A 17,386-nucleotide genomic window follows, 5' to 3' on the forward strand; every position below is an offset into this window, starting at 1 on the left:
CAGGGATTGGTGGGGCAGCAAACATGGAGAACCACCCGGAGGAGGTGAGTCAGACATAAATCAGTGGGGCGCGTGTCACAGAGAGCTGGAGAGAGAACGATGCAGGCGGATGTTGTCCTGTGGTGGTGAGAACCGATTTCCTACGAACGAGCCTCATGTATTTAGTTGGAAGGAGAAAGACTTGTCATCTCAGCTTGAGGAGGCTGAGGCAGGAGGACCACAAATTCAAGGCAGCCTGAGCAACCTAGCAAGACCCTGTCTAAAAACAGAAGGTGGGGGCAGGAAGATGGCTCAGCAGGGAAAGTGCTCGCCGTGCTCCCGTGAGAGCCTGAGTTTAGGTCGCCAGCACCCACATAAAACCTGAGCCCAGCACCCTATGCCCAGAATTCCAGAGCAGAGAAGATGGAGAGAGGAGGGTCCTGGGAGTTTGCTGGCGAGGCAGCCTGGCTGAACCACTGAGTTCCAGGTTCAGTGAGAGACTCTGTCTCAAAATATAAGGTAGAGGACCAGTCAGGCATTTTGGCAGTGAGCACAGGTGTACCTTTAATCCCCGGACTCGGACTCGGGAGGCAGAGGCAAGAAGATCTTTGTGGGTTCTGGGCCAGCTAGGTCTGCACGTGACACCCTGTCTCAAAAAATAAGGTGGACGAACATACATACACACACACACACACACACACACACACACACACACACACACCCGTGGCAGCCATTTGCTCCTTAAGTGCCCTTTGTCCTTCTCAGTTTCTGTTATTCAACTTCACTCCTGCATCCGGCTCTCGCCGGGCTTTACTTTGCTTGTATGCTCAGGATTTAGGAGTTTCTCTATCTCCCCAGTTCGTTATAACAAATCCTTCACTGTTCTTTATCCCTCCTCTTCTGACTTCTTAATTATAACCTCACATAAATTTGTTTTTTTTTTGTTTTTGTTTGTTTGTTTGTTTGTTTGAGACAAGGTTTTTCTGTGTAGCCCTGGCTGTCCTGGAACTCACAGAGACCTGCCTCTGCCTCTTAAGTGCTGGAATTAAAGGCATGCACCACTACCTCCTGGCTTTATATATATATATTTTTAATCTTTGCTTCTGTTGATGTGTACAGATGTGTGTGTGTGTGTGTGTGTGTGTGTGTGTGTGTGCACACGCGCGCATGCACCGTGTGCAGTGCCCGTGGAGGCCAAAAGAAGGAATCAGATCCTGTTGAAGTGCAGTTACAATTGTAAGCCACTGTGTGGGTGCTGGGAATTGAACTCGGGACCTCTGGAAGAGCAGTTAGTGCTCTTAACCACTGAGCCATCTCTCCAGCCCTATCTTGCTTGTTTATCCACAGTGGCTATTGACGTCAGAGGGCCCGTGGCCTTAATTGGCTCCTACAATGGCTATGCAGCACTGATCAGAGGTTGTGGTTGTTGTCACTGTTAATATTCTACTCAGGGGTGAGACAGAGTTTACACCAGGCACCTTGAGCGCAAAAGTACATAAATGCCACATCACATTCCACACAGATGCTGCAAATACTTTAACTGAAGGAATATTAGTGATTACAAAATGAACCAGGCAGCTGGACAGTGGCGGTGCACACCTTCGAGGCCAGCACTCAGGAGGCAGAAGCAGGCAGATCTCTGTGAGTTGAGGCCAACCTGGTCTACAGAGCAAGTTCCAGGACAGCCAGGGCTACACAGAAACCCTGTCTTGAAAAAGAAAAAAAAAGGGAAAAAAACTCCAAAAACCAAGAGAACATAATTCTTGCAAAAAGTACTAACCCTTCAGTAATGGCATCTGGTGAGAGAGTAAGAGTCAGTTAGATGAATCCCAGACAAAGAAACCCAAGTAACGATTCTAATTACATTCAATGACACAAGCGGCTGAAGGGACTAGGAAATGGGCAGAGGACACGATACAACTCAACAAGGAGGTGGAAATGTCAAGAAGACCCTGTGATGTGCTGGAAATAAAAAACTGTAGCAAGTCCAGTAGAAACAAACCAAACCAAACCGCTCTGGGAAGTCTCGGGGACAGAGAGGACCCCTGAGACCTACCTTCCATGGACAAGAAAGGAAGTCTGAGCTTAAAGACGAGCTGGAGAATCTCTTGAGTTACACGTTTGTAAGGAGATTCTCATCCTTAAAAACATTTAGACATTTGTAAAAGACATTTGCTAAAGAATCATAACAGGAAAATTTCCAGAGTTAGGAAAACCCAGGTACAGGAGACATTTAGGACACCAGGCGAGAAGTAAAAAGCCCCTCCTCCTAAGATGATGGGATCAACACCAAATCCAAAGGATTGAACCTAAGGGACTGAAGAGGTAGCTCAGTGGTTAAGCACACCGGCTGCTCTTCCAGAGGACCTGGGTTCAATTCCCAGCACCCACATGGTGGCTCACAACCATCTGTAACTCCAGTTCCAGGGGATCCTGAAGTGGAAGTCTCTGGTTATGTCCTGTGATGCAGAGGACAACACAAGCTGTCTTGCTGAGGCAAACTCACGTGGCGTTTTGCTGAGGTAAGACCCGTGGGAAGACACGTGATGTTTGTAGAGAGTATACACAGGACTCCATGGACAGTGAATCGACACTCGCATAGCTAGCCTTGCGATGCTTCATTGGTCTTGTGTCTTCTCTGATCTGCACTTCATTGAGAGAGGCACAGCAGAGAACTTCTGGTGTCCTGACTAGTTCTGGTGGCTTCCGCTGACTCATGCCAATTCCACCGGAGGCCTGGCTGTTTCTGCTGGGTCGTGCCACCACTGCTGATTCCTGTTTGGTGTCCTGACACTACTGAACTGGACTGCTTTAACGGTTTGTATCCTGACAAACGGAGATTGCAATCACCCCAAAGAACTAGTTCTAAACAGGTCCACATGGCCTTGTCCTGTTACCACCTTTCCTCTCCTACCTTTGGACGGTGGGCTAGAAGGAAGAGGGGATCAAAGAGTTTGAGAACCCTTATTAAAGTAGGTTTTGAAAACCCTAAGCCTAACAGGATCCAATGCCCTTTTCTTACCTCCACAGGCAATCGACACAGAAGTGCTACACAGACAGACATGCCAGCAAAACATTCCATGCATGTAAAACACGATACAGGAAATAAAATAAGAAAATAAGAGCGCACGGATTTACAGAGGGAGCAATGCCGCAGGCTACAGAGGATAACAGTCAAGACTGACCGTGGGGGTGGGGTGGGGGATGGGAGGTAGGGCGAGGGTAGGGTGCTGGGGAGATTGCTCAGTGGTTAGTAACTCTGGCTGTTCTTCCAGAGGACCCAGGTTCAATTCTCGACACCCACCCATCCACCCACATAGTAGCTTACAGCTACTTGCAAGAGATCCGACACCCTCACGCATGCAGGCAAACTACCAATGCACATAACATTTTAAAAGTTAAGTTAAAAAAAATCATTGGCAGTGGCCTCCTGAGTAAGGGTTCCCAAAGGTCCCAGTTATGGCCTGAAACGTCTTTTTTTTTTTTTTTTTTTGGGGGGGGGGGAGGTCTAAAGGAAGAACCTGGTGTAGTGACACACCCCTTTTTCCCTCTGCCCTCTTCTGTACTTGGGAAGCAGAGGCAGGTGGATCTGTGAGTTCAAGGCCAGCCTACTCTACCTAGTGAGTTCCAGGACAGCCAAAGGTATATAGAGTGAGACCCTGACCCATAAGAATAAAGAAAAGACAGGAGGGAGGAGACCAGGTCAGTACAGGTGTAGTTTAGGTGGCTTTCTATCTTGATCGATATGCAATCACTTCCTCTGCTGGGCATGTCCCTCCCCACAATGCATCTGATTTTAGTCACATGCACGCCTAATTATAATAGGTATATAACAGTGAGTAGGGGTCCTACTCAGAAGACGAATAGAAGACACAGTTCTACTTTAATGCTCTCAAAACAAGTCCAGGCTGGACAGGCCCTTCTGTTCCTAGTAGTATTCCTACCTGGGAATACACTTGGACAGAAACCGTCCAAATTTGATTGTTACCAGAGGTGGGGAGACTCAGTCCATTGTTCAAAGATGAGAGTCCGGTAACGTAAAAGAGACAGGGAAAGGCGGGGTCCTGAGGTTTCTGGGTACACTGTTTAGAGAGGGGTGTGTGTGCACAGTATGTGTAGAAGCAGTTGGGTTGCCAGTGCATTCTCATGAGAAAGCATGCACCCCAAATCAGATGGGTGTCGGGCCATGACTGTGCTTGCTTCCTCCAAAAGTGACAAGAGAGAGATACCAAGCCACACATAAAGGCAGGGCCATCAGAACAACACAAGGTCATTTAAATTAAACCTGAAAGGGAGGAGGGGCCTTAGAAGGACATATTTCAATTTCTGTGCACCAATGCATGTCTGGTGTGTGAGTGAGCCTCCATGTGGGTGCTGGGAATCAAACCTGGGTCCTTTGCAAGAACAACAAGTGCTCTTATCCACTGAGCCAACTCTCTAGTCCGTATTTCAATTCCAGAAAGAGAACTGCCACCCTGGAGTACTATACCCAGCAAAGATATCTACAATAATTGAAAGAAGAAGAAGAAGATGAAACAGAAGGAAGAAATCCAGTGCCAACAACCTTGTGGAAAAATATCAGAAGGAAGAAACCATCACCAGTCTCCACGAAGACCACACTCTCAGGGAACTCGTGGCCACTGAGGCAACTCTCCAGAGGGTGGATACTCGCAGGAATCCTGCAGACTGAAGAGAAAACATGCCGATTCACACGGCTACAGGAAAGACTGAACCACACAGAGCAATGACAGTTCAGCAAGAAAGCTTGAAGAAAAAAAGCAAACATAACATGATCAGCAAAATGGCAGCAACCGGAAGACAGCTCTCAGTGACGGCTGAATCCATGGTCTGGACTCTCCAATCAAAAGACACAGATTCTAGCAGGCCAGACCCAAATCAGGAGCCACCTGTTGTGTCTGAGAAGCACACAACACTGCAAACAGTCCTTAGGGGGAGAGAGCATATTCCAAGGAGACAGACTTGGGAACAAGCCTTCTGCCGTCTCTGACAAAATGGACTTCTAAACCAGACGGAAAAGTTAAAGTCTAGAGGACATTTTGCTTCTGAATACTTGCATCTGAACAGAGCATCAGCACAAATGCAAGAGCTCTGGAGATTTCCATTAGACAGGATGGACCAGGAGCACGAGGCAGGAGAAGTGCATCCTGAGGACAGGCTGCTGGAGCAGGAGCAGCCTGGGCGAGGCTCAAACAGCAGGAAACAAGGGGGTTGCAGCTGGGCAATAACCATTTGAGCCTAGATAAATAGTTTAGAGGTAATCGCTCAGTAACTGTGCCAAAGCGGATTAAATAAATCAATAGAACTATGTTTCCACTATTGGGGGGGGGTGGCCAGGTCATATTAAGAAATAATAGAGGTATTAACTATTTTACAACACTGGAGGATGGGGAGGGTGCTGTAACGCTGTCTGTCAGACATATGCCTCAGCTCTTGCTCAACAGCGGCTGTGGTGACCAGCACAAGAACTTACTACAAAGCGAAAGATGCTCTTGAAACATAACAATGGTGCAAACAACCCTGCTTGCTTGGGACGGGCAGATAGGTGTGTTCTAGGCCAAGTTGGTAGACTGGCCCTGTGGCTCAGAGTCATGCCAAGGCCAAGGTGGGGTGGGATCTGCTTCCATGTACAAGGCATGTCACCCCTTGGTTCTCTGGTTGTTATCTGGCTGGAGGCTGCCCTCCTTGCCTGTCTGAGCCTTTACTTCACTAACACTGGAACTGACTTGGCAACATGGGGCACCAGGGAGAAATGAGGTGACAGCCCTCTCCACTTGTAGCAAGTCACTGGATCCTGCTGGCCTCTAGGGAACACACTTATACAAGGACATGGGCAGTGGGAACAGGGATTGTTGAGAGACAACAAATACATCATAACAAGTCACACTTGACCCCGTGTCCACACTGGGCTGACCACGCCCTCCTTAAAACATTTGAAGGAAGGAGGACCAGCGTGAGGCCATTGCTGTTCTCTGAAACAAAAGAAGACTGGAGTTCAGGGTGCTCCATGGTTTCCTGGGAGACCTAGCTGAAAGTACAGATTTCAGGCTTGGGAGATGGCTCACTTCCTAAAGTTCTGGGAATAAGGGCCAGGTTCAGCCCTCAGATCACATAGTACACAACTGTATATGGTGGTGCAATTATTACCTCAGTGCTGGGGAGGCAGAGACAAGGATTTCTGGGCCCAGAGGCCAGCCTGCTTAGCCTCAAGAACAACTGTGAAGGCTGGGCGTGGTGGTACACGTCTTTGTGGGCAGGAGTATCTCAGTGAGTTCAAGCCAGCCTGGTCTACAAAGCAAATTCCAGGATGACTGGGGCAATATAGAGAGACCTTGTCCCCCATACAACACCACAGTGATCCTTGGTGTCCTATGGTGGGACCTGCCTTAAGCACTCAGGAAATAGGCAGGAGGATGTCTGTAAGTTCTAAGCCAGCCAGGGCTACATAGTGGGACCCTGTCTCAAAAAGTCAAAACAGAACACAAACAAGAGAGATGGCACCTAAAGGTGCTCCAGGTTGTCCTCCTGACACCATGAGGTTGACTCCTCAAACATGGTCACGTGCACCTGCACATGCCTACAGAAAACACATGTTGCCAGATGTGATGGCTTGTATATTCTTGGCCCAGGGAGCTACACTATTAGAAGGTGTGACCCTGTTGGAGTAGGTGTGTCACTGTGGGTGTGGGCTTTTAAGACCCTCAACCTAGCTGCTTGGAAACCGGTCTCCTAGCAGCCTTCAGATGAACATGTAGCACTCTCAGCTCCTCCTGCACCATGCCTGCCTGGATGTTGCCATGTCCCTGCCCTGATGATAATGAACTGAACCTCTGAACCTGTAAGCCAGCCCCAATTAAATGTTGTCTTTTTTTTTTTCCCCCAAGACAGGGTTTCTCTGTGTAGCCCTGGCTGTCCTGGAACGCACTCTGTAGACCAGGCTGACCTCGAACTCAGAAATCCACCTGCCTCTGCCTCCCAAGTGCTGGGATTAAAGACCTGGGCCACCACTGCCTGGCAAATGTTGTCTTTTTAAGAGTTGCCTTGGTCATGGTGTCTGTTCACAGCAGTAAAACCCTAAGACAGCAGACAAATGAATCTGTGCTGAGCAGAAGATCCTGCCCTATTTGGGTTACAAGTGAGCCCCTGTACCCAGGTGTTGTGTGTGTGTGTGTGTGTGTGTGTGTGTGTGTGTGTGTGTGTGTGTGTAAGAGCTCATTGTGTACCCCGGGCTATTGGCAAATGTGTGATCCTCCTGTCTCTGTCTCCTGGTTACGGAGAGCACAGATGTATGGCATACCTGACAGGAATTAGTTTCATTGTTTTTTGTTTTTGAGACTGTCCTGGCTGGCTTAGAACTCACTATGTAGAACAGGCTGGCCTTGAACTCACAGAGGTCAGCTTATCTCTGCCTCCCTAGTGCTGAGGTTGAGGGTGTGTGACACCACACCAGCCTTGTTCCTCACTTTAAAAACCAGACTTAGCCAGATGTGGTGGATCTCTGTGAGTTTGAGACTATCCTGTTTCAACAAATGTGTATATAATATATATATATATATATATATATATATATATATATATATATATATACACAATTAATGTTATACATTATTAACTGTATAATATACAGTTAAATGTAATATATATATATATATATTACATTTAACTACCCTCTCTCTCTCTCTCTCTGTCTGACTTCAAGGCCATCCTAGTCTACAGTAGTCTACAGGTCTACAGAGGTCCAGGACAGCTAAAGCTATAAAAAAGAAACCTTGTCCTGCCCCTCCCCCAAAAACATTAAAAAATAATAAAAAATAAAATGAAAAGAAAACTCCATGTTAGAATGTAAATTTGAAGCTTCTTTTGAGAATCAAGAAACACTGCTAACCCTGGCTATATTTCTTCACTACTTCAAGCACTCTGTGTGGGAAGCCCTCAGATACATGTGATTTCGCTGGCATCATTAATGAATATTGGCTATAATTATCAGCTTATTAATATTAATTCCGTGCAGTGGAAGGTGGCTTATAGAAGAGATCTGGGGGTTTCTGGATCCACTTCTGTACTGGCTGAGAATGAGAGGATGGAGAGGTCGGCTTCCTGTTACCAGGTGTTTGTGGGAAGGAGTAATTCTTAGTTCAGTAAATGATCCCTGGGTGGGTTTGAACACTGGAGGAGACCAGGCTAGACCCTGCTTGGGAGTCTGTCTTGTTCCTGGGCCTGTTCCTGATGGAGGAGAACACCCCAATGCTTAAGACTACAGTGACAGAAATGTCTGATTTCTGCCTGCAGGAGGACCAGCCTGAGGTTCATGCAGAAGACCTGGGTTTTAGTGGGCCCCATGTCATCTGCCTGTGTCCTTGTCTAAGAAGCTGAAGTGGTCTTAAGAGTTTAAAGCCCAGAGGAGATGGGTGTGTGCCCAAGCATGTATGTGTTGTGTATGTGTGTAAGTGTGTGGGCACACACGTGTACAGGTATGTGCATGTTTGTATATGTGTGTATGTCTGCATGTGTGTATGTATATATATGCATATGTGTGCATGTCTGCATGTATGTGTGTGTATGTACATATATGTGTGCATGTGTAGAGTGCATGTAGGTCAGAGGACAACTTTGTGAAATCATTTCTCTCATTCTGCCATTTGCGGGTTCAAACTCAGGTGGCCATGTGCTTTTACCTAATAGCTTTGTTTGCCTGTTTGTTTGTTTGTAGACAGGGTCTCACATAGCCCGTGCTGACCTTGAACTCACTATATAGCCAAGGATGACCTTGAACTCCTAATTCTCCTCCCTCTACCTTTTGGGTGCTGGGCTTACAGTGACAAGTGTGTACCCGTGCATGGCCTGGCTTCTTTTTGAGCCAGGGTATCTCTCACCGTATAGCCCAAGTTGGTCAAGAATTTGTTTCAGACATTGTATCAAATCAAGCTTCTATGATGGTATGGCAATGTATTCCTGCAATACCAGAAAGACTGTTGGGAGTTCAAGGCTAGCCTCAATTGGTGTTGGTGATGGTGGTAAATAACAAGACAGTCAGGCTATAGGTGTCCTAGGGAGAAATATGAATTTGAAGCATCTTTTGAAATCTCAGGGCTCTGCAGAGATGGCTCAGCACTTCAGAACACTTGCTGTGCATGCATGAGGACCTGAGTTCAAATCCCCAGTACTGATGTAAAGCACCACTGTGCATGGCCTCTTATGCTAATAGTCCCAGTGAATGGGGGTGGGGTAGAAATGGGAGGGCAGCAGGCTCATTGGCTGCCGCCCCTGCTCCAGGTTCAGTGGGAGGCTGTCTCAAGGGATAAGGCAGAAAATAACAGACCGCCTTCTCTGACCTCCGTACATGGGCATATGCAACAGACATTCATGCACATACACACATACTCCATGCATACATACAATACACATGTGCACACTCCCATAGACATACCCCATATGCTGACCAGTGTTTGCCAATTGGACATCAACTAAAGTCACCTTGGAAAAAAGAACCCCAACTGAGGAATTGCTTCATTAGCTTGGCCTATGGGCAAGTCTATGGGACATATTTTTTATTCATGTTTGACCTGGGAAGGCTCAGGCTACTGTGGCCAGTGCCACTCCTGGGCAGGTGGTCCTAGGTTATATAGGAAAGCAGGCTAAGCAGGCTGAGCAAGGCAGTAGTGAGACTCCTCCATGGTCTCCACTTCTGTGCCTGCCTCCAGGTTCCTGCCTCCGGGATCCTGCCTCAGTTGCCCATGGTGAAGGCTTGTGCAGTAGTCATATAAGGCAGGTAACCCCTTCCTCCCCTCACTGCTGCCGGTCAGTGTTTTATCGTAGTCACAGAGAAGCAAACTAGGCACGTGCCACAGAGACTGGTTTACACAGAAGCATAGCCAACTTGAACATTTCTCTCTCTCTCTCTCTCTCTGTCTCTCTGTCTCTGTCTCTGTCTCTGTCTCTGTCTCTCTCTCTCTCCCCGTATGTGTGTGTGTGTGTGTGTGTGTGTGTGTGTGTGTGTGTGTGTGTGTGTATGCACAGCTATGTGCACATGCAAAGCTCAGAGACCATGGAGCACCTCCTTCAACATTCTTTACCTTGTTTCTTTGAGGCAGTGTCTTGCTTTGAACCCGGAACTCACCTTATCATTTAGCGCTGGCTGTCTTGCAAGCCCCTGGGATTGGCCTGTCTCTGTCTTCTAGTGTTGGGAATTATAAGATCACATGCCTGGTCTGACATGGGGTCTGGGGTCTTGAACCCAGATTCTTTTGTTTTCTTTGTGGGGCACTTACCCACTGAGCCATCTGCCCCAGCCTGACTGTTGTATTAACACTCTATGTTAGATACTGTTTAGATTTGTATATTGCATAGGCTAATGTGCTTCCCCATGTCACGCTCAAGTGAGGACTATTCTCCTGAGCTGTGGCTGCATCCTGCAGCATTCACAGGACAGAGAGAATAGTGATGGCCATGCCCAGCTTTCCTGTGTCCCTCTGTTCCCTCAGTCCCCCGTTGTTCCACCACTGATGCATCTTCCTCTCACACCTGAGCCTGGACACAGCACACGTGTGTTAGTTCCCCTCACTATATAGCCTAGACCCTGTCCCAGAGAGCCTAGACCCTGTCCCAGAGAAGCAACAGAGGCCTTACGGAGCCAGACCCTTCCTTTCTGGGGTACACTAGGAGACAGCACCCCAACTCATACCCAGGGACTTGGGCTCTGTGCTCAGAGGGAGCGAGCTTGTGTTTTTACCGACTTGGAGAAGAATTAGCATTCTTGTCAGCAGAGAGCAAGCTAGAAGATAATTAAAACTTTGCCCCTGGAATAGCTGATTCATTTGAATTTTATGGCTCACGGAAGAACAAGGAAAAGCGGGGAGAAACTGCTCCACCGTGCTGGGGTCAGCCCAGCTACCCAGCCCCATGCTTTTCCTAGTGTGCAGTCCATGAACGTGGTCTGAGGTACAACTGTGTGCCACTGAAGGCCTGTCATAGCGAGAAAGGCCCTGTGCCATGATCCTGTCCAGACAGTTGCTCAGCAGAGATTGGCCATGTTGATTTTTTTTGTTGTTGCTATGGTAACAGGCAGCCAATCCCTGGCTGGCTCCAAGCATTTTGTAGCCCATGGGCTGGGGACAAGTCTCGGTAAAGAGAATGTTGGCTCAGCATGCAGGAATCCCTGGGTTCAATCCCCAGCACTGTATAGCCCCAACCTTGTCTCATGAAATAAAAAGACTAGGAAGAGGCCTCAGACTTAACAAGCAGGACTGGGTTTGGGTCCCCAGAACCCACATAATAAGTAAAAGCATACATTATACACCTGTAATCCCAGAACCTGGGAGGCGACATGACCAGCCCTGGACCTTTCCTGGAAGCTCATACGAAGTATAGCCTATGTGGCAAAGTTTTAGGGCAACAAAAGTCTCCTCCCTCTTTTGCTATGTAGCCCAGGCCAGCTTTGAACTCATGATTTTCCTGACTTAGCCTCCTGAGTGCCAGGATCACAGACTCGCATTCCCAGTCTTAGATGATTGAATTCTTAGCGTACTATTTAAAGCCAATCCCAGAATCCTGCTAGGACATTGTCTGTGCCTGTGAGCCATCTTCCCATCCCCTGGTCTCTGTATCTGTTTCCTGATTTTGCCTGGTTGATGCGCTGGGGATCTAACGCAGGGCTTTCTGCATGCTAGGCAATCGCCCTACCAACTGAACCAGATAGCCAGCTCAAGGACAAATGTACATTTTTCCAGCTGAGAAGGCTGGACCAATCTGAGCTAATGTCACCACTGTGCCCTACCGGCCAGAGCCCAAGTGACTATACTGTAACTGGCTGTCATAGAGTTCAGGCTCACCCTGCCCTCAGTTGGAGATGAGAAACCTTGAGTGAGCCTCAGGCTGATGCATGAACCTTTACGGCTGTCATTCATAAAGGCTAACACTGTTGGGCCAGCAACCCAAGGGGATGACTATCCATGTCCTGGCCACAGCAGCTGGGACACACAGTGGTTCACTCGAGGTGGTCTCTCTGCGGGATGTGGAGACCCTTTCTGGGAAAGGTCATACTGTGAGCCTGGGACCATTGCAGCGTTCGTTCCCAGGTCCCTGCCTTCTCCCCAGCCAGCTCAGCCAGCAGCTAAAACACATTGAGAGAGAGAGAGAGAGAGAGAGAGAGAGAGAGAGAGAGAGAGAGAGAGAATATCTCACATGTGAGTACTACATCACTTATACCCTCCCCTCTCTCCTCTCCTCCCCCTCCCTTCCCCCTCCCCTCTCTCCTCCCCCTCCCCTTCCCCCCCCCCATATATGCAGAGGTATATATAAACACAACCCAATGAGTGCATTCACATTGCTCACCTGTGTGTCTCAGCAATATTAATTGTCTGTTGCTCTTCATCCAGGGCTGGGGCCCAGGTGAGATTTCCCCCATCCATGCTGGCTTGTCAGATGGTGTCACTGTGCAGGTCTTGTTGTGGTGACCATATTGTTGGGGCTCCCTGGGAGCAGCTTCCCTGTCCTATTTGGATAGTGCCATCTCCCAACAGAAGTCCTGGTTTTCTGGCTTTTACTGTCTAATGCCTCATCTTCTGTGGTGTTCCTGAGCCTTAGGGGTAGGGGTGTGTCATAGATGTACCCTTAGATTTGGGCAGCATGATCAGTTCTCTCGTCCTGACCAGTTGGAATTTTTGTAATGGTCTCAATCTGCAGCAAAAAGAAGCAAAACATATTTCCACCAAAGGGAGGAGTGGGGAAGCCACCGCCCCTCCCCCACCCCAGCCACCAGGGAGCCTGTGGCTAGCCCCTCCCCCCAGGCCTGTGCTGTGGGCAGAGGGAGTTTTGCCAGCTCCCAGAGCCCACTCCAAAGCTCAGATGGCCCAGCACAAGCGTCTGGCCCTGGCTGTGGGGCCTGGGTCCCACCCCTCCTGTCAACACTTCTCTCATGGCCTCAGCCCGCTTCTGATCCCTCCAGCCGTATGAGGAGTGCAAAACTAGAATGGGCTGCAGCTGGGAGCCAAGACTCTGGTTTAAGCATCCCCTCCCTCCCTGCCCCGCCAGATGTGTGGGCCAAGAGGCTCCAGCTCCAAGCCTGCAAGAAGGTGCTTTCTGGAGATGGACCTCGACCTACCTGCTTGCTCTCTGTACATGTGCACAGAGAAGAGCTCACACGTATCCACGTATACTCCCATCTGCAAACACACTTAAACACACAAACATACACATATACTGCCTTGTCACAAACACACACACGTGCACACATTCTCAGTCACACAGCACACACTCAGATACACACTTACACAATCGGCTGGCTGACCCAGCCTTTGAGCCCTGCAGATCAAGGCAGGTTCCACCATATTGAATTCATCTGGGTCTCTGTGCCAAGGCTGCTATCTGAGCACTCACGCGGCCACCCCGTGAAGGCCCCTGCCAGGCCCAGGCTCTGGTTGGCCTGTGCCTCACTGACAGGCTCCGCCACGTACAGATTCCATTAACTAAGAACACTTGGGCAGGAGTATCAAGACCATGGAGACTTGGGAAGCATGTCTACACAGGGACTCAGGGTCAGGGGCCTCCAAGGGGGGCCATGACTTCTCTAAGAGATGCCTGAGGACAAACGAGGCCACTCCAGGCATGCAGAGAAGACAACTGGGCAGGGAACCTGGGGAACGGGGCTTGTGGATGGAGAAAGAAGCTGTGCACTTCTGAGAACTCAGGAGGTCAGGGATTGAACAGGAGAAGCAAGCTGAGGACAGTGGCCTTGTGGTTACAGAAGGGCCTGTACCCTGTGGTCTTAGCTGTGTAATCTCTCTCTCTCTCTCTCTCTCTCTCTCTCTCTCACACACACACACACACACACACACACACACCTACTTGGTCACGTCTCTACTGCCACCCTTTTTGAGTCGGGGCTTCAAAACCCACTTGAACTTCTAATCTTCCTGCCTCTGCCTCCTGAGTGGAGCAGAACCTGGCCTCCGTAAGCGTAAGCACATTTGTTTGGTTGGTGGTGCACCTAAACTTTTAGGGAGTCCCAGGCTTGCATTTGTTCCCCTCCCCCAACCTTGCTAACTCACTGGATTCTGGAAGCTAGTAATAGCTACACGGTAGCCTCCACTAGCCAAGATCAGGACTTGCTCTTGAAATCCTCTCAGATGGCCCTTTTCTGCACATTAGAAAGAGAAGGGACAGCCAGGCAGTGGTGGCGCATACCTTTAATCCCAGCACTTGGGAGGCAGAGGCAAGCGGATTTCTGAGTTCGAGGCCATCCTGGTCTACAGAGTGAGTTCCGGGACAGCCAGGGCTACACAGAGAAACCCTGTCTCGAAAAAACAAAAAAACAAAAACAAACAAACAAACAAAAACAGAAAGGGAAGGGACAGCTGTGGTGGTGACACAGACCTTTAATCCTAGTACAGGAGCCAGAGGAAGGGAGATCTCTGAGTTCAAGGCCAGCCTGGTCTACACAGTAAGTTCCATGACAGCCAGGGCTACACAGTAAACCCTGTGAGAAGGGACAAAGAACTTGGGGGAGTTACTCCTAAGCTGCAAATGACTTGACAGTGGTGGCTTGGGTCCTTGACTTCTGTCTTCAGGATCCTCCTGTCATCCACGTCCCCCATGCCATCATGCCCAAACTGCACAGGGTTCACAGGCACAGAGAAATCTGAGGGTGAAGATGAAGGTCAGAGCCTGGCAGGGACAGCACCTCACAGTCCCCTTCTCTCTCTGTCACTCGCTCACAGGATCCTCATGTTGGGACCTGCAGGTCTCTCTCCTCACCCCCTACTCCTGCTTGTAGTGACCTGTCTGTCTCAGGAAGCATCCTGCCAGGGAGGTGAGTCATGGGAGCTGATGCTTTTGGTCCCCGAGGGTTTGACTAGGTGTAGGTGAGTGGGTGTAGAGACCTGGTGGCCCGGCTGTCACTGTTCCGGGGGGTGGGGCCTCCAACCCTCACTCCACCCTTCTGTATACCTCCTGTCCTTGCTTCTCTTTTACAAATGAAGAGTGGGCGGGTGGGCGGTCGAGTGGCTCACCAGCCAATCAGCAACAGAACTGGATTTGAACCTTGGTCACCTGGATGTGGCCGATACTTGGCTTGCTGCCTGATATTCTGAGCCCCAGGCCTGCCTTAGAGACCGCAAGAGACCGCTCTGTCTTCCCCAGATTCCCCCAGAGCCAAGCTGTACGAGGGCTCAAGTCCCTGCCTGCTTTTAGTGTCAAGTCGGTGGTGCCTGCAAGGTCTAGAATGAAGCCAGGAGGAAGGCAGAGGTTCAGAGAACTGGTATGGTACTTAAAAAGGTTTTCATTAAAAAAATGTGGGTGGCTGGCTGGGGAGATGGCTTCATGTTATAGAAATAACACAACAACACAACAACACAAAACCCACGGACCCTAACCCACTAGCTCTCACTGAGGAACCGAGTGTGTAAATGTCTCTGTTGCTGTGATAAGCATGACCACACAACCAAAGCAACTTGGAGAAGGAAGGGTCTAGTTCATCTTAGGCTTCCAGGTTACTCTCTATCATTAAAGGAAGCAAGCAGGAACCCAGGGCAGGAGCTGACACGGAGCCATGAAGGATCGCTGCTCAGCGACTTGCTTCTCGTGGCTTGCTGATTGCTTTCCTATACACCCCAGGACCACCTGCCTAAGGATGACATCACCCAAAGTGAGCTGGCCTCCCACATCAATCACCAATCAAGAAAATGTCCCACAGATACGCCTACAGGCCGATCTGATGGGGCAGTTTCTCAGCTGAGGCTTCCTCTTCTCGGGTGACCCTACCCCGTGTCAAGTCGAAAACCACTAACCAGGACACTGGGTTTGATTTCCAGCACCCACATGGTGGTTCACAACTCTCCCTAACTCAAGCTTCAGGAGATCTGATGCCCTCCTCTGACGCCCATGGGCACTAGCATGCAGGTGGTACACATATGCACACAGGGAAAGCATGCAATAAGATAAGGTAAATAAATGTGAATTTTGTATGACATTTATTTGTGTGTGCGTATGTGTGAGTGTGTGTATGTGTGTGGGGGGTACACGTGTCCCACAATACATGTGGCATTCAGAGGACAATCTGTGGCAGTCGGTCCTCTCCTTCCACCCTGTATATTCTTGAGGTTGAATGGGGTCTCCAAGCACTGAGTTAGGGACATCAAAGTTCTGAAAGGCCAGCTCTGGGCAGGAGACAGGGTGATCCGAGACAGACTCAGCCCTCAGCACTTACTTGTGGGTGATGGGCCATGACAGTGGCAGGGGACAAGGCCAAGCTCACTTGCCAGTCCTTTTTTCAAGATATGTGCTGTGTGTATCCCACTTGAAATGGAGGTACAGAGAGGTTAAGTAACTAGCCCAAGGTCACACAGCTGGGTACTGGGAACTGTGTTCTTTGTCTATGGTACCCTGGAAACTTATGTCTACTGGGAGGATACTAAGAATAACCAGATTCTAAGAGGATTCAGTGATAGCTCTGTCTACAGGGATCCAATCTGGTCTTAGGACATCAGGGGTGGCCTGTAGGAAAGGCTGGGGACACAGAATGAAATGGTGAATAAGTTATTTGGAACCAGAGGAAGGGATTACTCTTGCCCTATATGTGCGAAGGCACGCAGGTGCAACTGAGCATGAAGCTTGAGAAGTGGCAGGAGGCTAATGTTGGTGGGAGAGCCTAGTGGGCAGAGCCAGAGGCACATGAAGTTCAGTATTAATCTAAGGACAGTGGGGTGGCATAGAGGGTTTTATAACATGGTTACTAGGCTTGGGGCCACAGCCTGCCAGGTTTGGGACATCAGGCCTCAATAAGCCAATTAAAGTAGCTGATATATAGTGAAAAGCAGAGAAGGAAAGGTACTCAGTGTGGCCGCATCAGGAGGATACTGCGAGATTGGGGACTTCCCAAGTCCTTAAGGGTCCTGACCTGAGGGTGGGGCTTAAATAGCAAGATATTTGCATAGCTAAGCAGTCAAGGCATAACCCTGTCTGCTGTCTTCTCCATCAAGTTCCTCTGTAAGGTCATCGGATTGTTAATCTTCTTCCCGGTAACCAGCTCCCCCCTCCCTCAGGTTATCCCCAAGGATCCAGCCATTTATTCTCTCAACAGGAGCATACTGGGGACCTTTTCATTTCTTGGGGTCCATTTTTCCCACTACACTGAAAGCTAAAGAGAGGGTCTTAAGTGTCTCTTTAGAATTCGTCCCCTCCTGCCAGACAGGCTGGGTTATGGCAGAAGTAGAGGCTTCTTCAGTGCTGGTGGGAACATCTAGAGACTTACCTGAGAGCTGAGGAGGGTACCTGGACACACCCCCAACCCCCAAAGTAGACTTTTGCTCCTAGGAATGTCCTCATTTGGAGATAGTTCATGCTGAGCCCTGGGTTCCCTGAAACCCACAATCAAAGGAGAAATCAATAGATCAAG

Source organism: Arvicanthis niloticus, chromosome 2 (assembly GCF_011762505.2).
Source record: "Arvicanthis niloticus isolate mArvNil1 chromosome 2, mArvNil1.pat.X, whole genome shotgun sequence".
Taxonomy (NCBI): Eukaryota; Metazoa; Chordata; class Mammalia; order Rodentia; family Muridae; genus Arvicanthis; species Arvicanthis niloticus.